This window comes from Erpetoichthys calabaricus, chromosome 11 (assembly GCF_900747795.2).
Source record: "Erpetoichthys calabaricus chromosome 11, fErpCal1.3, whole genome shotgun sequence".
Classification (NCBI taxonomy): Eukaryota; Metazoa; Chordata; class Cladistia; order Polypteriformes; family Polypteridae; genus Erpetoichthys; species Erpetoichthys calabaricus.
In genome coordinates this window covers 89,609,681-89,637,195 of record NC_041404.2, presented here as the reverse complement: position 1 = coordinate 89,637,195, position 27,515 = coordinate 89,609,681, and the positions used below count along the sequence as shown (strand labels likewise).

At 39.7% G+C, this 27,515-nt stretch overlaps 1 protein-coding gene across 6 annotated transcripts in view; it reads left to right on the top strand.

Annotated features, from left to right (window-relative positions):
* Positions 1–27,515, top strand: part of atp2b3b (ATPase plasma membrane Ca2+ transporting 3b) — a 608,455-nt gene that overhangs the window by 177,540 nt on the left and 403,400 nt on the right. The gene's annotated exons all lie outside the window — the stretch shown is intronic.

Here is a 27,515-nt window from a genome sequence, read left to right as displayed (position 1 = left end):
AGGAATCCGAGTATGCAATCAAGAAAACCTGTATCTAGGTCAACTACCAAAGTATGTGGTGACTGGTATGGTGGATAATGAGGTCTTTTTTTGATCTTATACACGGAATCCGTTCAATTTCAAACACAATGATGTAGAGTTCCTGGCTCTGTACATGGACGGTGAACAGATTCCAGCCAAACCTTTTCAACCAGACTTTGCAAGCGGCAACAGTGCCAGAGAATAGTATATCCTGGTATTGGCCACTGGTAAGCATTTGAAGGATCAAGCTCTGTCTATCAGTCGTTCAGAGTTCTCGCAAGGATGTACTCTTTTCGCTTTTGATCTAACCCTCGATCAAGAATGCGGTGATCATTTTTCATTAGTTAAAACTAGAAACATGAGATTTGAATTACGCTTCTGCGTCCCTCTCCCTCGGACTGTCAATCTAATAGTATATGCGGTCTTTGACAACATCATCGAAATCAACCAGAGACGTAATGTTCTGTATGACTACTAATAAACACCTTGAATACAAAACAATTAACAGAACTACTGTCCCAAGATCCCTACACCGAAAGATATTTCCGCAGTGTGCTGGCGTGTGATCAACTACCGGAAAAAAATAACAGCGTGCCGGCCATGTTTGTAGTGAATACTCACCGTCAAACCCAACCCGGAGAACACTGGCTGGGGATTTACCTCACAGAAGACGGAAATGGGGAGTTTTTTGATTCTTATGGAAATCCTCCGGACTTTATCTACTTCCCGAATGACATTTACCATTTCTTAAGCAAAAACTGTAGACAAATCATTTATAACAACCGGCAGCTTCGAAGTTGGTTCTCGGACCAATGCGGTTAACACTGCCTCTTCTATCTGCATCAGAGAGGAAAAGGTCTCCCGTACACCTCTGTAATAAAAAAGTATTCTGAGGACGTGAACAGTAATGACGCTATGGTTTCTAAATTTGTTCGTTCCTGGCTTCTGTTTGATGAACAGGGAGGGGGGCGGCGGGGGGCTTAAAACTTTCAAGGAGTTCTCTCATTTCATCATTAGGTACGACAGAAAATGGAATGTTCAAACCGGCCATGGCGTTTACAAATTCTTTCCAACCACGCGGTCGCCTATGCTCAGATATTATATGAGAAGCGGTCAGATTATGTACCAAATCCACCATGTTGGAGCCGACCAAAGGTTTACCTTCTAGCAGCAGCTCTCCACGATTTTTCTAAAATGCGTGATTGGGATTAACGGACATTTTATGTAAAACAAATTCATCATTTTTCTTTGCTTTTACAGGCACGCTTCTCAAAAACCTCTTGCCAAACCTTGTCCTCAGACAGACTGACTGTTCTAACGTCCCCCTCGACATTTTCTTCTTTTGGTAATACGAGTGTCAGACTGCGAGTTTCTTTATCTGCCTTTTTAACTAGCGTCAGATATCTCTGCAAGATAGAAGTGTAAAGCTTCACCTTCTCGTCAGCCCCTATATCACAACGTTGCAGGACGTTTCTCATTTCCTTGTCCAGTTCAATTTCCGTGGCGCTCAAGAGATCGTTCGGGTTAGCGCCCTTTTGCTGAAAAAGAGACATTTGTTGCTGCGGTACCAAATATATTTTTTGAGTGTATTCCATGTTTATGCTCTAGAAGCTAATAAACTGGATATGAATGGCACGGCGACACTTAAAAGAGCCCCCAAAAAGCCTCCTTTCTGGTTCAAAATAGCTTTCTTCTTTTTTAAGGTTAGTTTTCTGTCACTTATTTTTCTGACGGATGTTTTATGTTTCTTGAGTTGCTTAAACTGTTTGGGCGGAAGAGGTATATTACCTTTTAAAGTATTACAGGCTATTTTGGACAAAGCATTAATTAAATCGTCAGAAGAGGCATTTATAAGAATTTTACGGCGGCGACAAGAGCAACGGAGTAAGGCCTTGAGAGGCTGTAGGTTTCTGCTTATTCTGGCCGACATGCTGACAGAACATGTAACTTTAACTCAGAACAGCTTCTTTTATCTTTTCACGGTGTACACAACCGGCCAATCGGGCGGAAACAGACCTGTTCTTAATCGCAGTTTGTCGGGGGTCTGTGCCTTCAGATCCACTAAGAGATAGCCGTATGGTAATTTTGTAGCATCTTCGAAAGCTTCCAAAAAGAACTTAACATGCCCCAGATACATTTGGCGGGCCAAGGTAGTAATCTGCAATTTGTCCCTGAGGTTTTTAAAAAGAGTAATATAATTGGCGTTAAGATTAATCGTTTGGCTTTTCTTTCCTTGAAAGAATATATTTTGAACCAAGTATATGATAGACAGATTCCGATGATGAGTACCGTATATTTTGTGAAAGCTTTTTCTAGTTCCTGGCTTTCACTAGCCGATTCCATCAGATCATCTATAATGACCAAATTTATTTTCTCAGTAGGGAGAAGTTCATCGTCGCATAAAGACTTTGGGAGCCCCTCAATAAATTTTAATTGCTGAAATTTAGCCGATAGCTCGTCGTACATTTTTTGCCAGCAACTATAAAACCAAATTATATTTTGAAAAGGTTGAGACACAACATGATTCGAATGTTCCAATATTTTTTTCACATAATAGGATTTACCGGAACAAGAGGGACCCGCGATAATTTTAGCGAAGGGGTGTTGAAGACGTGTGTCAAAATCTCTTTTAGTAGCCATGAGGTCTTGTGTTGTAATCTTTTAGGAGAACCCTTTTGTTATACACCACTCTGAATTTCTTCCTGAGTGGTTTGTTTTTCTAAAGTGAAGTGTTTTTTTATCTCTGCGGATCTGCTTACCGTGAAACAGTAACTCATGAGATGTCATAAAATTCTGAACTAGATTGGTTAGTGATTCGTGGTTAATGGTGATGCCTTTTACCTTCATACATGTTTTGCCTTGTGCCGCTTTATACCCGTACGTCTTTGGACCCCCTGATGCAAATTCTGTAATATAATCACCAGGATTTAACTCACTGGTGAGCTCGCTTAAGTAGTCACCCAGAGGCGGATTGTATGGATCTCATTTTCTTTGTAACTATTTCATGATTGAGTAGAGCGGATGCCTTGCGAGCACCACTAGCGCCCCCACTAGGTGACCGAACAATCTGTATGACTAGCATCAGAGACTCATCCGCTAACACACTCACATGACTCTGAAGAAGATTCTTTATATGTTGAAGAAAATCGTCTACATTAATATTAGAGCCAGTCATCTGTATAAAAACGGTGATAGGTAAGGAATCAGCATGCAATTCTAACTGTACAACATCTTGGGGATTTAAAATACCTGAAAAACTATCCAGAATTCTTTGCAGCGTCTCATGAATACTGTTAAACACCTCCTTGTAAGACTCCAGTTCATAGGCGTCGGCGAAATTTAAGGGGTGTCTTATTTCAGTATGATTAAACGCTGGTCTGTCGATCTGCTGAAAAATGCTCTGATTGTCAGCACTAGAGACAGCAGAGGGACTGGCCATAACTGTTACGCCTGAAGTGGAAGAGGGTGAGGGTTTAGATACCACAGAACCACCGGACATAACTGACGCGACTGAAGAGGTTGAAGGATTAGCCACAAATGGCTGTGCAAAAGGGAGTGAGGGCATAGCTACAGCAGAGAGGCCCAATGGGCATACTGAAGCAGAGGGACCAGAAGTGGTAGCTACAGATGGGGTTACTGAAGCAGAGGGCCCAGAAGGGATAGACACAGGGGACAAGACTGAAGCACAGGTGTCAGCAACAGGGTCTGAGGAAACAAGGGCTGAGACTGAAGCAGAAGGGATAGCTACCGAGACTAAAGCAGAGGGCCCAGAAGGGATAGAAACAGGGGACAAGACTGAAGCAGAGGTGTTAGCAACTGGGGCTGAGGCAGAGGACACAGAAGGGATAGAAGCTGGGGGCAAGACTGAAGCAGAGGTGTTAGCTAATGGCATTGAAGCAGAGGACACAGAAGGGATAGAAGCTGGGGGCAAGACTGAAGCAGAGTTGTTAGCTACTGGGACTAAAGCAGAGGGCCCAGAAGGGATAGAAACAGGGGGCAAGACTGAAGTGGAGGGCCCAGAAGGGTTAGCTATAACTGAAGTAACAGAGACCGAGGAGACTGGAGCAGAAGGTACAAAAGGTATAACTGAAACAGATGTAACGAAAGGGGCAGCTGAGACTGATGTAACCATACTGTGAGAGGGGGCAGCGTTCTGGGTGGGTGGCCCAAAAGGCTGAGCATTTGCAGAACCCACGGTGTTTGCTAAACCATGACCCATTTGAGCATTCACATTTTCTAACAAGTTATTTAATGTCTGCATTTCATGGGGGTCAAAGTCAATGGGAGTGGTAACAGGTGAAGGAACTCTCATGGTAGCTATTATATTATTCATTTGTATCATGTTTTGATTTTGCCAATTAATATATTCCAATTCATTAAAATATTGGGGTGGTGGAGTAGGCATTTTTGGGAGCCGAATAGAGTAACTATGTTCATTCACCATGTCATGCAATAACCCAACATTTTGAGAACTGCTCCCAGCATCCAAGTCCTCACTTGCACGCCTTTTCCTGCGAGGCGGGTTCTGAAAAAAACAAACAAGACTTAAGTTTTCTTTAAAGAATAAACATTTGCGGCGCACTCGCACAATTAGTTCAACTTACCGGGCTGCGTGAAAGAGATGTTCAATAATAGACTGTCCAAGGGCCTTTGCTCTGATTCTAGAGGCTGACTGGAACTTTCAGAAGAATAACCACTCTTTGGGAGCATTGAGCTTTCTGTTAAAAAGTACATATTTAACCCCCAACGCCTTATTTTCTTCCACACACCCGAACCCTCAGTTGAAAGTAGTACTTACGGATTTCTAGGGACTCTTTGTCTGAGGCAGGATTTTTAGTCTCAAAAAGACAATCTGTGGCAGCTATTAAATCCTCCAATCGTGTGCTAGTTAGGTGTAAAGAATCATACAGGTCGGCCCCCGAATCTTCTACAATTAAAATATAAAGGACTAAGTTTTTACGTACTTAAAGACAATTCCATTAAAAAGTAATCAGCCTAAACGGACTTATAAAGTAATACGTTTGTGCATTTCCATTAAAAGTAATCAGTCTGAACATACTTTTACAGTAATAATTTGTACATTACCATTAAAAAAGTAATATGTCTGTACATACTTAAACACATTAAAAGTATTAAATTGGCGCAGTCTTATACACAACATTTCGATTTAAAAGTACGGCCGAAAGAAGAATTGACTCACTTTTTGAGCAGCCAACTGGCCAGAAACTACAGCCTTCTGAAATAAGAAAAATACCACATTTATAAACTCTGAGCGTTACAACTTGGTACAGTTTTTTCATTTATAAATCAGAAAACCCCCCTCCTCGCTGGAACTATCTGATTTGAAAGCGGATTTATAAAAGAAAATCATTTCAGCAGTTTGAAGAGAGACGATTGTTAACGGAACATATTACGATATGCTACACTTACCAACAATCATAAAAGTATTGTATCCTTGTCTGTCATTGCGGAAGAAAAAGCGAAAACGCCTACTTTATGGAAAGCTCTCCGAGGCACTTCTAAGCTGAAAAAGATTGCGTGGTGGTAGAGGGCTAAGCAGAACACTTTATGCAGCACCTCGGGGCTCTGTACTGCCTTAGAAGGGCGGAGCGAAACACCCTGTACGTTTAGGAGAAAGCTCATAGGTGCCGAGTTGCTGATGTTCCTCCTCTAAGGGGCGTTGACCCTTTCTAGCGGCAAAGAAGCCTCATTCAAACGCTCAGCGCTGTAAGCATAACATCTAGGCAATAGGTAAAAAGAGCCCCCCGTTATGTTTTACCGAGAGATCGTTGTGCTAAACGCAGACGTTTTATATGTGAAGCCGTTTCTTAGATCGCCACGTGTATTTTTAAGTTGATATACTGTAAATGTGAAACAATGTCTATTTTGACATTTACCTGATTAACGAGGCTAAAATACAGTATTGGAAAGAACCAAGTTTGTACTCAGAATATAAACAACTTTTTTTTTATCAAGTACCATAGACAGCGAGATGACCGACAGATGGACTAGCCAGCGGAATGGAAAAATAGCTTTGTGTCTGACATGATGTAATGGATGGACTAGCAGAAGCCAAGAATCGGGGGCCGCTTCATCCTCATACACCAGATGCCAGTGGTCATCATATTGCAACCCAATTGGGACATCTGCAGGGGTGCTTGGGAGATGGAGTTTGGAAGTGCAGCCCTGTCAGGGTCCCAAGGTGTTGACAGAGGGCTCTGATGGGGGAGGACTTCCCTACTTTCTTTATGGTCCGGAAGTGCTTCCTGGAAGACATGGAGTGGCAATGGAAGCATTCCTGGGTCTGACTTGAAAGGGAGCCTACAGCCTCACATCAATGAGTCGGAGTCGGGATGCAGCAGGCAACACTTAGCGGAGGACGGAAGGAGGAAGATTTGAAAGATTTATTGTTTTGTATTGTTTTGTGGCTGAATACTGGAGTGGGGATTGTGGAGAAGTGATGGAAGAGAATAAAAAGCCTTTATTTTATCCTAATAATGTGTTATGCTTGGCTTTGTGATGCAGTCTCCCTATGTTCTTCCACTCTAATAGCCTACGGTCCAGGAAAGACACCATTAACCAATCTGGCCAGAGTGCCCATCTGTCCACACATTCCTTTACAATTTACATCCACCAAACAAGATTCTCCTTCTTTGTTACCTCATTCACTGATAACAACCATGCAACAAATACACACACAACCCAGGTTGAAAACAGTCACAGGTACAAGCTGTAAAATTACGCCCTAAATCCTTGAAGAAAAATGAATGATACAATAACTGAACTATTGGCTTAATCCCAAAGTGAATAAACCAAAACAATCTTATCAGAAAGAACATAATTCAAAGAGATGTGAAGTGTTTCTGGGCATAAAGTGGAGAAACCACATTCTTGTACAACTGGTAATCCTTCATCAATGGCAGTGGTCATCAGTAGTTGAATCACTGCAGATGCCAAGAAGATGAAGTATCAAGAAGGGAGGAAAATAAGCTCTGAAGTCTCACATATATAGAAATGACTTGGAAATGCTTGAGTGAAACATGTAGCTCTATTTCAAAGGATTACAGCTGTCTATCATTGTCTTCTTCATTATTTGTCAATGGATGGATACTTTTATGCATAGACCATTTCACAAATATATAAAAGGTTAACAGTCAACAACAACAATGATCAGGTCAAACACAGGCCAAAAATGGTGCATCACCACATCACTGTCAGAAGAGTTGAACTGTAAAATACAGTGGAGGACACAATGATGTGTCAGAACTTTGACTCAATGAGATGACTCAAAAAACATACACATTAGGAAGAAAATCAATTAGGAAATGAATTATTGGTTTTGCCTTTTGCCTAATTTAATGGTTTTGATTTTGATACTGTGCCAGTAATGTAAGCAATGTACCAACTCTCTTTAATACCCCCAACAATTCTACTTTCTACTCCCAAAAATATCTTAAAACTAAAACTCTGCTACAGAATTTGTGTCATGGGACCCTCTGTTTGTCTGATCAAACACGTTTCAAACAAGAAGTACTATGAGTAACTTTAATTTGTAAAGGTTTTGTTTCATGTTAAATACATGATCCTTGGTGTGGACTGAGTGCCTCATTCAACTGTGTCAAATCTTTCTGTGAGAATCCATATTTTTGTCTTATCAACACTTCACTTTCTCTTTCACTGCAGTTCTTTTAACTGAAAAAAAGATAACAAGAAAATTGCAGCTCTTATGATACAAAATGTAGAGAAAGGAAGCTACACAGAGAGCCATAAACATCTTGTATGAGTGCCTCAGGTACTACAAACAGACTCAAGGGAAAGTAATGTAAAATTCTGCAAGATAATTATGGATCATTCACAGTTCTTTACAGCTCCTTTGAAAAATGTCTGTCTCCTGCCACAGGCATAACTCTTAACTCCCTCTTGTGTCAAGGACTCATAGATTTTCCTTTCTTCTCCTGAATGATATATTTTCTTCTCATACTCGTGGCTTGACTGTTTGCAGTAGAATCTGTTATTTAATATTTGCCTGAAAATGTTCCTCTTCACTTATTATCTACCACTTTAAAAACATTTTCTAATCTTATTGTTCTTTTCCCTCAGCTTTTGGGAAAACTAACTTGAATAATTTCCCTCTGTATTTCTTCTTTGATAATATATATAGTTTTGACATCTTGTAATGTTGCTACTATTTTTAGAAAAGCTCTTATCTCAAAGAAAAAAAAAATCTATGCATAACTACTAGCCTTCTTTCCAAATGCAGAACTGTCTTAAAATTGTCTTTTGCAGTTTAAGAGCTCTTGGTTGCTTAGCAATTACTGGAGACATTTTGCCACAGGTTTCTGATAAAACCTTGTAGACAAATATTCAACATTTGAAATTCAATCATGATTCCAACACTGATTTTTTGAAGTTTGCGGATCAGACTGGGCTAACAAAATCCTTGGACACACATAAAGACTTATTTTTTCCTTTGAGCAGCTCATACCTCTCCTTCACATATGACTTACATGGAGTGTTGCCAGCAGTGATTTGACAGGAAGTCAGCATATTTACTTACCTAAAGAAGCACACAAGGTTATTTTCTTGATAGCATCCTTCCTTTGCTGTCCAGTTCTCTGCAGCTTATACGGTGCTGGCATTCAAATTCAATTTCTGCACTCTGAATGTGCAGCTAGTGGTTCCCAATAGCCAGGTATTACTTTATCAAAACATTAACAATATAGAAAAAGATCTACCTTACCTTAGCTCAATAGTTAATAATAGGAATAATTGGGTTTGGCAATGGAAGGGTGCTCTCAGGGCTTGATTTCCAGCACAGTCATTGTCTACTATGAGTTTGCTTGTTCTCTTGGTTGTCTGTGTCCAGTTTCATCATGGGTACTTACTGTAATTGGTATCTCCAAATGGATTTGATGTGACTGAATATGGATCTGTGTATAAGGCTGTTCCTACCTTGCATTCCCCTCAAGCTTCAGCATCATGCAACAACAAAATGGAAAATGTTCTTGTCAAAATGGACGAATAATTTAATTCAATCCCTACTACTGTTACATTTTCAGGTGAATTGTTCACCCCTATGGCTGTAGGTTTTCATTGCAACAAGGTTTACAAATCAATTAGTCAATCTTATGTGTGATCGATCAAAACACCTGGAAATTTTATGACCATAGTTTCTTTATTGAGTTCAAGTCTGTTGCATACTTAGCCATTATAAAGCTAAAAAGTTCCTCAGTGTATCTTTGGTTTTGATTGGTATTAATTAGGAGCCTCAAGGATGCATTAGTGGAGTGGATGGTATACAATGCTTGCCATTAATTTAGCAAATGTTTTGTTTCTGAAAAATCTGGAAAGAAATAGTTATACCTCTACAGTAATCTGAACATGGAAGATTCTAGTTCAAAGTGTGACAGATGTCTCTGACTCATCTAAGTAAATTACAAGAAAAGAGAAAAATCAAAATGCAGTCATTCTTGCATTTGATCCCTACTACTGTACAGTATGTGACATTTTTAGATGAATTGTTTAGCTGGATAAGATTAGGCTCATTCACTTCAAATTATTATTTGTGTTTCAAATGCTACATAGCAGCGTCTCTCAGCTTCACTCCAGGAGGACCCCTGTGGCTGCAGGCTTTCATTCAAACAAGGTTCACAAATCGATGAGTCAATCTTATGTCTAATCGATCAAATTATTTCATTATAGCTGAACTCTTTCCAATCTTATTCTTCGTTCAAAAAAGTACTGTAGTATAATTTTTACATGTTGAACAAATTCAGATATTTGTATTTTTCTGCCTTAATTTTAAACACTTAACTTTCCTTTACCATTTCATTTTGATTAAAGTTTTTCTGTGGAAGTTGCTCCCTTAATTTTATTTATATACTGACAGTTAGTGACAAAGGGTGTAGACACCAGTGCAAATGACACTGAATGCTAAAGGGAGCAACTACTTCATTGTCATGTTCATTTGTCTTTTCTCTCCTCCTGGCACATCAGTACACCTGCCCATACAGTTTATTAGCCGTTTTAGTTATCTTTATTAAGATAACCCCATCCCCATAGTAAAAAAAAAACAGACTGAATAGTCTCCTATTTGTCAATTTTTTATGTAAAAATGCAAGAAACTAGAAATCTACAAATGAGTGGAAGATGCATGCTTAAATGTGTATCACAAAATAAGAAAAAAGTCTTAGGTTTAAAAATTGCTGTAAGCTTGTGGGGGCATGGCAAATGGGGTGAACTGGTGGGAGGAATGATTGTGGCAAAGAAATGCAGATTCTATGAGCAATCAAGGAGGCAAAGTAAGTCACACAGAAGATGAGGAGCTAAGCTTAAAATCTGTAAAGAGAAAATCAAAGAACCACTGCAAACTAGATGACCCTTCAGGTGAAAGTTATACTTCCATAGAAGTCATAATTCACCACATTCAACATTTCTCACACACAAAATGTTCTGGTACTGCAAAGCTATTCAAATAAGTTGGTAGCTTGCAGTTATAAAGGTCCTCAAATTGAGATGTCAGTGATGCAGACAAATAAAGATGAGTTGTCTGAACAAGCTGTGAGGCAGCAAGTGTTGCTTTGGTAACAAGCAGTGAATCCAAACCACACTGTCACTGGAGTGAGGACACAGTTTGTAAATGAAGAGAAATCTGTTGGGTTTGTTTTGCACTCACAAGGAATGACACTTCAGTAAGAGGCAAGACACTAGCAAAGTAACATGAGGGCAAAATGAACACTAATAAATAGACAGAAGAAAGAACAGACAAGACAAAGGGCAGTGCTAGGTAACAGCAACCTGCAGGGAAAGAACAGGGATGGAAAGAAGTGAGGGTGGTGAGGATAAGAAATGGTTTTAAAACAAGGACTCTAGAGGCATAAAAGGACATAAAAGGAAGAAAATGAAAATAAGTGGTTGAGCACTGTGTGACTAGTTAGTTTGATATATTGATGAATAACAGCGGAAAAACAGACAGGATACTTGGCAGGTTTGTGGGCTTTATTCAAGCACACTTTCACTCTTCTTTGTCCTTCTTTGTTTTTGACCTGACAAAATCTCTACATTTTAATTATAAATCTGAAGAGAATGAGTGGCAAAAATGTAAATGACGATGGTTTAAAATACATAAAAAAAAGCAACTAGAAATTTTATGACCACAAGACCATAATGCTCTTTATAAGAGCATTATAAAGTTACAACGTTCATCAGTTTATCTTTGGTCTTAATTGTTATGGAGCCTCAAGGATCAAGGCATTAGTGGAGTGGAAGGTATAGAAAGCTCAACATTCATTTAGAAAAAGTTTTGTATCTAAAAAATCTGGAAAAAAAATAGTTTTAACTCTACAGTAATCTGAACATGGAAAATTCTAGATCAAAACATGACCAATGTCTCTGACTCATCTAAGTAAATAGCAAAAAGAGAAAAATCAATATACAGTAGTCTTTGCATTCATGTATTTGCATCCTTGTCATTTATAGAGATTACAAACAGCAGGCAGCATCATAAGAAAGCACTCTGAATAAAACATATACAAGTGAATATTCTTTCAATTGCTTATTTTAACCTAAAATATCTATTAGTGATATTGTGGAAATAATCTTTTCACTTTGTGTAAATAATAATCTTTACAGCTGTCATGTGCTGCCAACAAAACATTTACCAACCATTTATTAACTCTGCATATAAAAAATGGCTCCCCAGTATACACTCATTGGTCACTTTATTAGATACACCTTGTTAGTACTGGGTTGGATTCCCTTTTGCCTTCAGAACTGCTGTAATTCTTTGTGGCATAAATTCAACAAGTTGCTGAAAACGTTCCTCGGGGATTTTGATCCATATTGACCTGATCAAAATCATGCAGTTGCTGCAGATATGTCACCTGCACATAAATAAAGTGAATCTTCCATTCCACCAAATCCCAAAAGTGCTCTATTGGATTGAGATCTGGTGACTGTGGAGACCATTCAGGTACAGTGAGCTCATTGTTACGTTCAAGAAACCAGTTTGAGATGATTTGAGCTTTGTGAAATGGCGTGTTATCCTGCTGTAAATAGCCATCAGAAGATGAGTACACTGTGGTCACAAAGGGATGTACATGGTCAGCAACAATACTCAGGTAGGCTGTGGCATTTAAACGATGCTCAATTGGTACTAAGGGGCCCAAAGTCTGCCAAGAAAATATCCCTCACACCATTACACTACCACCACCACCACCACCACCAGCGTGAACTGTTGCTACAAGGCGGGATGGATCCATGCCTTTATGTCACTGATGCCAAATTCTGACCCTACTATCAGAATGTCACAGCAGAAATCAAGACTTATCAGACCAGGCAATTTTTTTCCCAAACTTCTGTTATCCATTTTCGGTGAGCCCATACAAACTGTAGTGTCAATTAGGCTACCTGTTCTTAGTAGACAGGCATGGCACCTGGTGTGATCTTCTGCTGTTGAAGCCCATCTACTTCAAGGTTCGACGTGTTGTGCATTCAGAGATGCTTTTCTACATACCTTGGTTGTAACAAGTGGTTATTTTTGACTTACTGTTACATTTCTATCAGCTCGAACCATTCTGAAAATTCTCCTCTGACCTTTGGCATCAACAAGGCATTTTTGCCCAGAGAACTGCTGCTCACTAGATATTTTCCCTTTTTCAGACCATTCTCTGTAAACCCTAGAGATGGCTATGCGCATAGATCAGCAGTTTCTAAAATAGTTAGACCAGTCTGTCTAGCACCAACAACCATGCAACGTTCAATGTCACTTAAATCACCTTTCATCCCCCTTGTGATGCTCAGTTTGAACTTCAGCAGGGTGTTTTGACATTGTCTACATTGAGTTGCTGTCATGTGATTAACTGATTAGGTATTTGCATTGACTAGCTGCTGAACATGTTGACCTGATAAAGTGGCCAGTGAGTGTAATTTGACATTCATACAAAAGCTGTTTATAAATTTGGCAACTTCCAGTGTCTTTTGACCATCCAATTCCCCAATCACACTGCATGACATTTTCATTAAAAGATAGGGTATACAGAGAAAGCGCATAAAAATAAACAGTAAAAGCTCTCATGCCCATACAACCACTCACACCCAGCTAATTTAGATTTGCTGATTCAAACAACCTGCATATCTTTGGGATGTGAAAGAAAACTGGTGTATTTATGGAAATCCCCCATAGAAAACATGATCAATGTACAAACACCACACTGATGTATGCATTCAGCCATCCAGTTCCAAAATTGAAACTGATTCTAACATGATGAAGGTGAGTGAGCACTTCTAACATTGATTATACCACTTGAATGTTTTAAGTCTTAAATAATTATACTGCAATATCCAATTTTTCTCCAGTCCAGATTTTCCAAATTATATCCTCTCATCAAATATGGCTCTCCGAACATAGCAGTTCAGTCCTCCCTGAAATACAGGTTCAGATTTACAGCAGCAAGGGTTAAAGCTAGAAATGATGGCTGTATTGAAATATATTAATTTCTTACATCAAGTGATTCTGTTTTCTACACATTTTCTGAAACAAGATGATAGAATTGTGCTCCAACTAAAAATAAATATAACAGTTCTACATGCATTAGGTTAGAGCATTAGGTTAGTCTGTAATCATTTTCATTTTGACCAAATACCAGCCACAATCCATCGGCTTTTGCACTAGGACACAAACCTTTGAATTTAGGGTTTCACTGAAACTTATGTGTATGACAATCAAGACTCTTTGGGCATTGCTAAAGCATGATACTCAGATGATCTACTCATGCTTTTGAATATAGGTTTGAGATGTTGTTCAGTTTCTTTGAAGAAACCAGTTTTGCTTTAGTGTCTATGGGTGACCACTAAACTAGGATTGCATAGGTGAAGTGATAACAGCAAGCCCTTGTAGATCCATACATAAGGTCTTTATATATTTTTAAGGTCATTATTGTCTCATGGAGAGAGTACACTAGATGTCTTATGTGCATGCACTAATCAACATGCAACACATTGACACTTTCGGGGTTCATGGTTAGGCTACCTTACCTCGAAACTGCTGTCAATAAGAGGATGGAAATAGGGGTGGGCGGTATGACCAAAATTCTATATCACGGTATTTTTCTAAATTATCCCGGTTTCACGGTATTCAACGGTATTTTTTCCCCATGCATGAGTGGATGTTAACCACATTTTCCACTGCAATTACTGGCTAAGAATAACCTATTCCACTGTCAAGAGTATTGTACATTGTACAAAAAAAAACATTTTAATGTGCACACAAGTATTAATACAGTTTTGCATTGCCCCATAAAGTGATAGTTTTCAAGGGGGTGGCACTAATGGAGAAGGTATCACATTGCATGACAGATGCAGTCAAACTATAGAACCTTTTAATTGAACAAATTTTGCAAAAACAAACTATAATTTTGACAACATTTTTTCAACCATACAAAGAGGCATTTAGACTTAGTAAAATATCCAGAAGTGCTTGTCAAAAATTGTATTGCACCGAATATGTCTTAGAAAAGGAATAAATTGTAAATATTTTTTATAAACCAACTACACTTTCTGTTAATGTTAACAATCTCTGTCCACTGACACGTTAAAGTGACTTTTTAAACAACTTTATCATCATTAAACTGCATAATATTTAAACTAATAAATAATAACAATAAAATAAATAATAGTATTATTACTGATAGTTGCACTATTACTTCAAGGCTTCAAGCCCAGGTGCATTACACAGTATTCACCAAATTAAAATAAAATACAACAAGTGCAACTTGGTGATGACATCTTTACCAACTAAACCATCATTTAGGCAAACTGCATTAATATGGACCTTGCTTCAAGCTAAGCTATACTGGGAAGAAAAAAACAAACTATATGTCGAGAACAAAGTCAACATTTCCACTTTATTCTCGCCGTTTATGTCGAGATTAAAGTCGACATTTCCACTTTATTCTCGCTGTTTATGTTGAGATTAAAGTCGACATTTCCACTTTATTCTCATAGTTTACTTCATAATTAAAGTAGAATGTCGTAAACTAAACTTCTTCCTAAAATCAATGTTTAAACAATTACTTAATTTACCCCGTCATAAATTAATACAGCACATTAAATGCTTTGTGTTACGTTCCCCGACCCAGTGGTTAATCACTACGCTTCTTAAACTGACTTCCTCCGCACTAAGAGAAGACAGCGATCACCATACAGAATCCATTCACTTCATGATATTCCTGCTTTCTGAAAATTTAGAATGCTAAGATAAATACTTGATATCATTTTCATGATGAAATGCATTAAAGCAGGTATTACACATGCACGGTAGTGAGGCGGTAGTGCTGCTCCCTCGCAGTAAGGGGTCCCCAGGTGTATGTTTAGTGTAGAGAACTTTATGGCAGGTGTGGCGAGGCTCCAAAAAACTGGATATATGAATAGCTATCGCACAGGTTTAACTTAAATATTGTGTAAATGTTGGGTTTGTGATCTGCTGGTCGGAGACACGAACACAGAATTCAATGCATGTTCTTCTGAGCGGGCTATCTTTATTGCATGCATGCTGTCTCTATCTGACGTAGGCTACCAAAACCCCAGTTCCTATCCTTCCTTTTTCTTTCACCACATAACCAATCACCACACGATAAACGTCTTTGTGAAATTAAAACTAGTTATAAACTTAGCCCACGGAGTGTTCAGAACTTTAAAAATATCTTCATTATACATGTTTAATTATGCCATCCATTCAGAGTTGCGCCCATCTCTGAACGAATCACTTAACACAAAGCATTTAATGTGCTATATAACTTATGACGGGGTTTGAGAAAATCTAGTAAATTAAATATTCATTTTATGATGAAGTTTAGTTTACGATGTTCTACTTTAATGACAAATTACGAAAATAAAGTCAACATGTCGACTTTTTTCTCGTCATAAGCGTCAAGATTAAAGTGGAAATGTCGAGAATAAAGTCAAAATGTCGTCACACTATTACACAGTACTCAGGTACATTACACTGTATTGAAAACAAATAAAACAAGTACAACTTGGCTTGCAGTATTATCCAGTAGTATAGAAACAGTATTTACACATCTGACCTTTTAAAACTAAAGCATCTCCAGGCGACAGACGTGATTGCTTTTTTTCGGCTCTCTGTCCATTTTCACCGAACGGCATACCTATGCTACCACCCACTATTTGGTGGTGTAGCAGTGAAAAAGAGCCCTAGTGCAACAAATCTGTGTTTAGCGGTGTAGCAGTGAAAAAGGTCTCCACTTGAACAGTTTCCCGCTGCGCCACGTTCCGAACGTCGTTTAGGCAATTTAAACCGGTTTTGCGGTATAAGAAAAATCCATATCATAAAAAAAATAAAAAACGGTTTTCGGTATGAACCGGTATACCGCCCAGCACTAGATGGAAATATTAGTTAGTACTCAAAAGCCAAGCCCAGATGCATTTTGAAGATCTCACAAAACCTCCCATCTTGTGGAAATCCAATTTATTTTGGCAATAATTAAGCACAGCCTTAATGCTATGCTAGTGTCTTTAAAAGAGTATGACAAGTCTCAGTGAAACTATGAAGCTGTGATTATCCAGGATAGGCACATATAGACCACATATAACATAAAACCTTAACCAGTCCACTGTTTCTCCTAGAGCTGGACTAACACTGAATGATTTTTTTTGTTAGTTCTTCTTTCACTGCCACAGTATAGTACATTCCTTTGGAACTCAGTGACACCTCTTTAGTGTCTGATATTTCTTTAATATTTGGTGAAGCTGAATTTTGACTTATTGTCTCCCTGTTTTTGAGCATTTAAATATTTTTTCTGCACTTCCGGGTAGTTTCTTGTGTGTGGGTGTGGCAACACGCTGTAAAATCAGCACATGCTTCTAACCTTTCCCTTTAGCTCATTCTGCCCCTAACACCCCAGTCTCAGACATATGAGTATGTTCTTTTATATACTGCTACAATTAGCACCTAAATACAAGTGAGTGATTAGTACCATTATAGTTACATTTTAAGGCTTCACATATTTATCTTATTTCTACAAATGATAACCACTATTTTGAAAATAGCAAAGGGTATTGGCAACCCCACACAGTCTGTCTTCTGGCTGAAAATTTCCTAAAACATCTGGAAGGAGTCAAACCGTTGGTTTCAAAAGTGAAAACCTTTCTCAAAATAATGCAAATTGTGAACTCTGAGAAGTTGAATTTATTCTGTTGGAGTTGTCAATTGCAAGCATGATTTACTTGCTGAATCATTCCAATGAACATTTGGAGTATGATGTAACCGCACAACCTCAGATGTGAGATGGGCTAGCAGTGGAGGTCTGGTGCCTTTGGAGAAATTACATAATATTTCAATTAGTTTATTTAAATCTCAACTTTAGCATTTTGTTTCCACTCTAGTTATTAAGAGGAAATGCCTAAGTGATTTTGCGGTAGAATCTAATTAGTGAATTTTGATGAAGGTATGAATGCGTTAAACTAGACCAACAGTTTCAAAGTCATGTAGAGACAAATAAAGAAACCAATCATGCTTCTTATCATAATTGCACTCTGTACCCACTCTGATTTTAAACTAATGTAACAGGTTTCTGGTCACACTTACAGGTAATCTAACTTAGATACCATTAAAATATCCGACTACGCCATCCAGTTTTATTAAGAGGCTGGGAACACTTGAGATTTACAGAAAATAGCACACAGGGTTCTTTAAATTGGGCGGTGAGTAAACACACAATGAAAGACACAATAGTAATTTCAGGAAAAGCAACAGTAATTTCTGTTACACAAGACAATAAAGCAAATTAAAAAGATAAACGAATATAACAAAAAAATCTAACAATATCAGGTACGAAATTCCTTTTTTTTAAAAAAGGAAAGCACACAGTCCACACTCTAAAAGTCCGTTAAAAACAAGAATTGTAGGATACAACCTTTAGTGGTGCAGAGTCCAGTTTGCGCACTGTGTTACCCCAACACTTAATCGTTCAACTGTCCACGTATGCACTCTGTTCACCGGGCACTTGTTTCCCAACAGAAGTTTTGTCAAATCGTTGAATGCCTGTCAGTGTCTCTTCGTCATTCCTTTTTTTTCCACTCTGGGCTCCTTGTGTTGCTGTGATCTAGGCACGCCTCATTTCTCGTCTGCCAGCTTTGCTTGGTCCTTTTATGCAGCTTCCCTCTCTCGCTGGACCCACAACTGGCATCTCCTTGTGGAGCTGTCTCTTCCTCCGTGGTAGTAAGTGTTGCCGTCCTTGTGCCTCACATCGTTCCAGCCAGGTACCCTCGTCTGTCTACCAGCCCCTGTGCTCTGTCCAGAGGTAGTAAGTGTTGCCGTCCTTGTGCCTCACATCGTTCCAGCCAGGTACCCTCGTCTGTCTACCAGCCCCTGTGCTCTGTCCAAGTGTCTTGGCAGCATTCTCAGTGGACCGTCCCTCCTTTGCCTTCTCCTGCCCAGGAGTTTAAATCTCCTTCAGTCCCTGCCATTGTCAGTCCTGGACAATCGGTTTAAACAATGGCACAGCTAAATTTTCTGGGTTTAACAATTAATGAAAACACAAGTTAACAAAATGTATTGTTACCAACCATTAATGAGTACAGATCTGCTGATTAGAAACCAATATCATCAAACATGTTAATTTCCAAATTAGGTGAATACAAACATCCTCGAAGGAAGGAGCAGTTCTGTTATTACAACTCTGTATTGTTTGTATACTCAACCAGCCAAAAACTTCAAAGCGGTGACTCCTTTGCAAGACAGCAAATATCTACATCCCTCAGACAGCCATGACAACGATCAGTAACGGAATTTAACTTCTCACCCCCAGTCCTAACAATGGGTGCCTAATGGAAGCACCCAGTGTACAAAAAATGTCCCCCTCTGACACTAACCTAACTGCTGGAGGGGGTTGCTTTATATCTAAGGCTAAATTATAGCCATCAAAGTTTCCTTTATTAAATCTGTTTAATCCATATTGTAGGTTCACCGGGGTCTATCCTAGAAACATCAAGCACAATGCAGAAACTAACACTAAGTCAGGAATCACTCACAGCCACTGTTATACACACACATTCAGTCAAATTAGTCCGATTTATATTTACGAATGAATTTCATCTGCAAGTCTTTGAGATGTGGGAGTATCCAGAGAATAATCCATGCAGATTGTGCTGTAGCTTCTGGAGTTATGTGTCAATAACTTTATACACTGCTCTGTTCTGATGTATTTTTTAAAAGTATATAACCACATATACTGTAGGTACATATTTGCAACTGAGTAAAGGAGAAAAGAATTTGGGTCAATGAACTAGAATTCAGCACAGTTTTTTTGAGATAGATAGATAGATAGATAGATAGATAGATAGATAGATAGATAGATAGATAGATAGATAGATAGATAGATAGATAGATAGATAGATAGATAGATAGATAGATAGATAGATAGATAGATAGATAGATAGATAGATAGATAGATAGATAGATAGATACTTTATTAATCCCAAGGGGAAATTCATATACTCCAGCAGCAGCATACTGATAAGGAAACCATATTAAATTAAAAAGTGATAAAAAAGCAGGCAAAAACAGACAATAACTTTGTATAATGTTAATGTTTACCCCTCCGGGTGGAACTGAACAGTCGCATAGTGTGGGGGAGGATCGATCTCCTCTGTCTGTCAGTCAGATGTCAAACTGTCCAGCTCCATGCCTACAATAGAGCCTGCCTTCCTCACCAGTTTGTCCAGGTGTGAGGCGTCCCTCTTCTTTATGCTACCTCCCCAGCACACCACCGCGTAGAAGAGGGTGCTCGCCACAACCGTCTGATAGAACATCTGCAGCATCTTATTGCAGATGTTGAAAGAAGCCAGCCTTCTAAGGAAGTATAGTCGGCTCTGTCCTCTCTTGCACAGAGCATCAGTATTGGCAGTCCAGTCCAATTTATCATCCAGCTGCACTCCCAGGTATTTATAGGTCTGTACCCTCTGCACACAGTCACCTCTGATAATCACGGGGTCTGTGAGGGGCCTGGACCTCCTAAAATCCACCACCAGCTCCTTGGTTTGGCTGGTGTTCAGGTGTAGGTGGGTTGAGTCGCACCATTTAACAAAGTCTTTGATTAGGTCCCTATACTCCTCCTCCTGCCCACTCCTGATGCAGCCCACAATAGCAGTGTTGTCAGCGAACTTTTGCACGTGGCAGGACTCCGAGTTATACTGAAAGTCTGATGTATATAGGCTGAACAGGACCAGAGAAAGTACAGTCCCCTGCGGCGCTCCTGTGTTGCTGTCCACAATGTCAGACCTGCAGTTCCCGAGACGCACATACTGAGGTCTGTATATTGCAATATAATATTAAGAAATAATGTACTTATGTGAATTTATTCGAAACAAATAACACAGTGTACAAAAAATACAGCATGATCTGCTAGTGAAGGCTAATTGATAGACATTAATTCGAATGCGGCGGCACAGTGGCGCAGTGGGTATGGCTGCTGCCTCGCAGTTAGGAGACCTGAGTTCGCTTCCCGGGTCCTCCCTGCGTGGAGTTTGCATATTCTCCCTGTGTCTGCATCAGTTTCCTGCAGGTACTCCAGTTTCCTCCCACAGTCCAAAGACATGCAGGTTAGGTGCACTGGCGATCCCAAATTCTCCCTAGTGTGTGCTTGGTGTGTGTGCGTGTGCATGCGTGCGTGCCCTGCGTTGGGTTGGCGCCCTGCCCAGGGTTTGTTTCCTTGTTGTTTGCCTTGGCTGGGATTGGCTCCAGCAGACCCCTGTGACCCTGTAGTTAGGATATAGCGTGTTGGATAATGGATGGATGGATAATTCGAATACAAGTCTCTTCGTCAACCATAATAATCAGCAGCCATACCACCTGCATTTCAATCAACCTGAAGCTAAGTATGTCTGAGCCCAGTTAGTTCTTGAATGGGAGACTATACCTTTAATGTGGGAAATATCAACCTTCACGTCTTCTACAACTTTGCTAACATCATTTCAAGAGAGGACCACTGAATCAACAAACTAATTAAAAGGGCACTCTCAGTTATAGGATGCACTCTGGACCTTCTAGAGGTAGTAGTGGTATTGTTCTTTTCAGAATGTATCGAACTTTAATGTGATGTTGTTAGATTTCCAGATTCTTATTCCGTTTTTAAATTATAAACTAAAAAATATCAAGAACTCACATCTCGCGAAATGGGACTTTGTGCCAAAAGATTTAATATATGTGTATATTATATATGTGCGTGTGTGCATGTGTATATATATTTATATATATATTTTTTTTAAAGAGCTGTAAAACAAACAAAATGTGCCCCTGGGGACAAATAAAATTCTGTCTAGGAAAAACTTGCTGCTGGATGCTTTGCTGTGTTGGTGAGGCAATCAGAGGTTCTTACCCTGTGGTCTGTGTGTGGATCCCTATGTCCCAGTGCAGTTATGGTGACACTGTGCTGTAAAAAATGGTTCTGTCCTTCTTATGAGACATAAAACCAAGATTCTGACTCCTTGTGGCCATAAAAGAAAAAAGTAGAATAATTTCAAATGTCCTTGCTAAATTGCTACCACAGTCTGGTCATTCCAACTCCCTAATTATCCCCTTTCCCTTATTGGCTAACTATCTCTGTCACCCCTTCACTACCTAGTAGCTAATGTGCGATGAGTGTACTAGTGCAAGAATGGCTGCTGTCACATCATCCAAGTGGATGCTACACACTGGTGGTGGTTGAAGTGGCTACCCAGTGTCTATGTAAAGCACTTTGAGAGGGTTGGAAAAGCACTATATAAACATAATTAGTGAAAGTATTAAAATTAACCACATTCACAATAAATCAGTGTAAGGTGGCTAAAAAATTCTTCACATTCACAGTAATCAATGTTGAATTTATGTATAACCCTTTCTAATTTCACTACAGCTGTCCTATTCAGTTATTTTATTTGCAGTTTCAAAATGTGAAACTCAAAAGTTGTCAGAGCTGGGGAAAAGGGAGTTAAAATGACAGGAGTAGATATAACTTTATAACAGTTCAACAAAAAAGAGTGGAGTGAACCAATCACAGTAACAACTCAGAGTCACCAGATCTTAGAATATTCATCCCAATGTTTTTCCTGCTTGTTCTACTATTGGTAAAATTTTAAAATTCTTCCACTGTTACAGTGAGTACTCATTTTATCAAGTACAATTACTCTTCATAGATAAACAACTGCTCAGTCAGTGACAGCATAATAACTGCAGACACACTGTGTAAGGTTGGCAGGTACTCCATGTAAGATGTGTGCCAGTTCAGCACACACAGAGAAGCGAGAGCACACGCAATGCGCCATTCTGTATAGCACATGTGACTTGGCACTTCAAAATTAAAAAGGAGCTCTCTGTTGCTGTACAATTGTTTTGTTTTGTATTTCTACTTTAACCCCATTTCCTTACCTTAAATTGCCTAGTGTCTGCAAAAGCAAGGCCTGGTGTGCAATCATGACTCTAAGGTGCTACAATCATTAAGGTCGCAGTAACCTTATAGAATTATAGTAACCTTATAGCAAGTGCTATGGTGTCCCTTTGCTCAGTTTATTTTTCCAGTGATAATAAACAGGCATGGCTGAAAAAGGATGTTTAACCAATGGATTGGACTTAGGAGGACAATTGGAAAAAGATCAGGAGATACAGGAGTTAGGCAAAATTTGAAAAATGAACTCAAAACCTAAAGTCAAAAAGTACCAAAATAGTAAGCAAAAAATATAGACAAAATATCAAGGTTTGAAAACAAAAGAAAGGTCTTGAACCAAAAACCATTCAAAAGAATAAAATAGTCACAAGTGAAAAGTTTGTACTTTATCCCAATGTCAGAATACCAAGCAGGCTGTATTGCCATACTTTATAGCTACATGGTGATAACATCACACGGCATCAGCATCATGACTCGGCATCACTACATCAACATTAAGCAAAACAACCAAAAAAAGATCAAAACAACAAAAGAATTGCAGTAAAAATAAATTCTTTCTTCTTCTTCTTTCGGCTGCTCCCGTTAGGGGTTGCCACAGCGGATCATCTTTTTCCATATCTTTCTGCCCTCTGCATCTTGTTCTGTTACACCCATCACCTGCATGTCCTCTCTCACCACATTCATAAACCTTCACTTAGGTCTTCCTCTTTCCCAATATACCCAGCATCTCTCCTCTGCACATGTCCAAACCAATGTAATTTCGCCTCTCTGACTTTGTCTCCCAACCGTCCAACTTGAGCTGACCCTCTAATGTACTCATTTCTAATCCTATCCATCCCCGTCACACCCAGTGCAAATCTTAGCATCTTTAACTCTGCTACCTCCAGCTCTGTCTCCTGCTTTCTGGTCAGTGCCACCGTCTCCCACCCATATAACATATCTGGTCTCACTACCATCCTGTAGACCTTCCATTTCACTCTTGCTGAAACCCGTCTGTCACAAATTACTCCTGACACTCTTCTCCACCCATTCCACCCTGCCTGCACTCTCTTTTTCACCTCTCTTCCACAATCCCCATTACTCTGTACTGTTGATCCCAAGTATTTAAACTTAACCACCTTCACCAACTCTACTCCCTGCATCCTCAACATTCCACTGACCTTCCTCTCATTTACACATGTATTCTGTCTTGTTCCTACTGACCTTCATATCTCCACCTCTCCAGGGTCTTCTCAACCTGGTCCCTACTATCGCTACAGATCACAATGTCATCAGCAAACATCATAGTCCACGGGGACTCCTGTCTAATCTCGTCTGTCAACCTGTCCATCACTACTACAAATAAGAAAGGGCTCAGAGCTGATCCCTGATGTAATCCCACCTCCACGTTGAATGCGTCTTTTGCTCCTACCGCAGACCTCACCACTGTCACACTTCCCTCGTACATATCCTGTACAACTGTTACATACTTCTCTGCCACTCCCGACTTCCTCATACAATACCACAGCTCCTCTTGAGGCACTCTGTCATATGCTTTCTCCAGGTCCACAAAGATACAATACAACTCCTTCTGGCCTTCTCTAAACTTCTCCATCAACATCCTCAGAGCAAACATTGCATCTGTGGTGCTCTTTCTTGGCATGAAACCATACTGCTGCTCACTAATCATCACCTCACTAGCTTCCACTACTCTTTCCCATAACTTCATGCTGTGGCTCATCAATTTTATTCCCCTGTAGTTACTGCAGTCCTGCACATCCCCCTTATTCTTAAATATCGGCACCAGTACACTTCTTCTCCACTCTTCAGGCATCCTCTCACTTTCCAAGATTCCATTAAACAATCTGGTTAAAAACTCCACTGCCATCTCTCCTAAACACCTCCATGCTTCCATAGGTATGTCATCTGGACCAACGGCCTTTCCATTTTTCATCCTCTTTATAGCTGTCCTTACTTCCTCCTTGCTAATCTGTTGCACTTCCTGATTCACTATCTCCAAATCATCCAACCTCTTCTCTCTCTCATTCATCAGCCTCTCAAAGTACTCTTTCCATCTGCTCAACACACTCTCCTCGCTTGTGAGTATGTTTCCATCTTTATCCTTTATCACCCTAACCTGCTGCACATCTTTCCCAGCTTGGTCCCTCTGTCTAGCCAATCAGTACAGGTCCTTTTCTCCCTCCTTTGTGTCCAACCTCTCATACAACTCATCATACGCCTTTTCTTTAGCCTTCGCTACCTGTCTCTTCACCTTGCGCCTTATTTCCTTGTACTCTTGTCTACTTTCTGCATCTCCCTGACTATCCCACTTCATCTTTGACATCCACTTCCTCTGTATACTCTCCTGTATTTCCTCATTCCACAACCAGGTTTCCTTTTCCTCCTTCCTCCTTCCAGATGTCACGCCAAGCACCCTTCTTGCTGTCACCCTTACTACATCTGCTGTAGTTTCCCAGCTGTCTGGTAACTCTTCACTGCCACCCAGTGCCACCATTTGATCCTTGGCTCTGCCCTCACTCTCTTCCTCTTCTTGATCTCCAACGTCATCCTACAGACCACCATCCTATGTTGCTTAACTACACTTTCCCCTGCCACCACTTTGCAGTCTTCAATCTCCTTCAGATCAACTCTTCTGCATAGGATGTAATCTACCTGTGTGCATCTTCCTACTCTCTTGTACGTAACCCTGTGTTCCTTCCTCTTCTTAAAATATGTATTCACCACAGCCTCTGAAATCCACTATCCTCTGACCTTCTTCATTCCTCTCCTTGACACCATACCTACCCAATACCTCATCATCTCCACTGTTCCCTTCACTAACATGCCCATTGAAATCCGCTCCAATCACCACTTTCTGTCCCTTGGGTACACTGTTCATCACTTCATCCAACTCACTCCAAAAATCTTCCTTCTCACCCAATGCACACCGAACTTGCGGTGCATATGCACTAACAACATTCATCATCACACCTCCAATTTCCAACTTCATAATCATTACTCTGCCTGACACTCTTTTCACCTCCAAAACACTCTTGACATACTGTTTCTTCAGAATAACTCCTACCCTAATTCTCCTCCCATCCACACCATGATAGAACAATATGAATCCACCTCCAATCCACCTGGCCTTACTCCTCTTCCATTTGTATCTTGCACGCACAATATATCAACCTTCCTTCTCTCCATCATATCTCCTAACTCTCATCCCTTACCAGTCATAGTGCCAACATTCAAAATTCCTACCCTGAGTTCCACTCTCTTTACTTTCCTCCTTTCCTCCTGCCTCCAGACACGTTCCCACCCCTTCTCCTCCTTCTTCTTCTTCTTCGGTAAACAGTAACCCAATTTCCGCCAGCACCCTGTTGGCTAACAGTACTGGTGGCGGTCGTTGTTAACCCGGGGCTCGACCGATCTGGTATGGAAATTTGTATTGTTGTCCGCATATTGACTTGGCAAAATTTTACACCGGATGCCCTTCCTGACGTAACCCTCTCCATTTATCCGGGCTTGGGACCGGCACGAAGAAACACACTGGTTTGTGCATCCCCTGTGGCTGGGTTGTAGTAAAAATAAATTAATAAATAAAAATGTGTTTATTTCCTGACACTGTTTAGCATTCTTTTAAAACTTTTTTCTGGTTTTGAATTAGATTTGTTTTGGGCTTTTGAACACCAAGGTTTTGGATTCTGATTTGCAGAATCACTTGACAGGAAAATGCTTAATCGAAAAATGAATTTAAGGAAAAACCTCATTTGTTCACCTCAATTCCAACATGTTCAGATATTTGTCCTTGGAATTTATTCAAGTTAAATGCAAAAGCAACATTATCTTTGCTTTTTCTACAAATCAAAGAAATGCATTTTGTTTGATTGTATAGAATATGGGTGAAAGGTTTTAAAGGGTCAAATCACTGGCTGCTGAATTAGCTGTCCAGAGAATAAGATGGACCCCTTGCGCTTATGCTGACTTTTAATATTTTAATTCTATGGCGTGTAATGAAAATTTGTGTTATCTATACTTCCCACACACCTTATGACACATGCTGTCAGGATACGCAATACTGTACATAAAATAAGTTCAGAAAAATGATTAAAGGATGGATAATTATATCAGATGGAAATAAAAAAACATTTGTGTGCTTTCTGTGCTGACACTGAAGTGATGATTCATCTAAATTTGTTTAAATCTGATCACAGTGTAAGAGAAAGAAAGATGGTACACACATTTGAGGCTGTAGGAGAGGACAGTAAGTTTAACTAAACCACTGCAACCTGATATTTACTCTGTTCTGTTTAAGCATGTTATATATTATTAAACAACATTTTTGCTGGGTTAACACATTGACTGCTGGACCATTTAATACCAAGACACTGTAGCATAGGTTTACACATAAACGATGAATAATGAACTCTATCGAAACCTGTAAAAAAATGTTAAGAAATTTATTAGAAAGCAACTATTTTATTATCAACAGAAACTCTGTCAAAAATGAAAAGAAACTGTTGATTACTTTATTTTCACCAGCAACATGTAAAAAGCACATGTACCGCAAATACAGTGTAAGGCCGGGTTTACTGATTATACTTGCATGCGTACTTTACGTAAATCTGGAGGAATCCACCAGGTGGCAGTGCGAGATATTATCACGATGTGAACAGGTTCGGCTTTGCTGTGTTGTGAATTGCCTGGAACACCCATTAAATTCCGATGACACCTTACTGCAATATCCCTGAAAAGGACATTTAATGATTAAATCCATCAAACCAGGGATATGTCCATTCCAGCAAACATTGGGCACGAGGCTGAAACAATCCTTAGACGGGGCATCAGCTCGTCGCAAGGTGAATACAAGCACTCCCATACACTAACATCATTTTAGTGTCACCAAATCTGCATATCTTTGGAAGGAAACCGAAGCTCACTGTAGAAACCCAGTAGGAAAACATGTAAACTCCAGGCAGGTAATACCAGCGACGTGACTCCATGCAAGACAGCAGTGCTAACGCTGCACCACCGTGTCATCCCCATGTGTGTAATTATTAACATTATTCATTA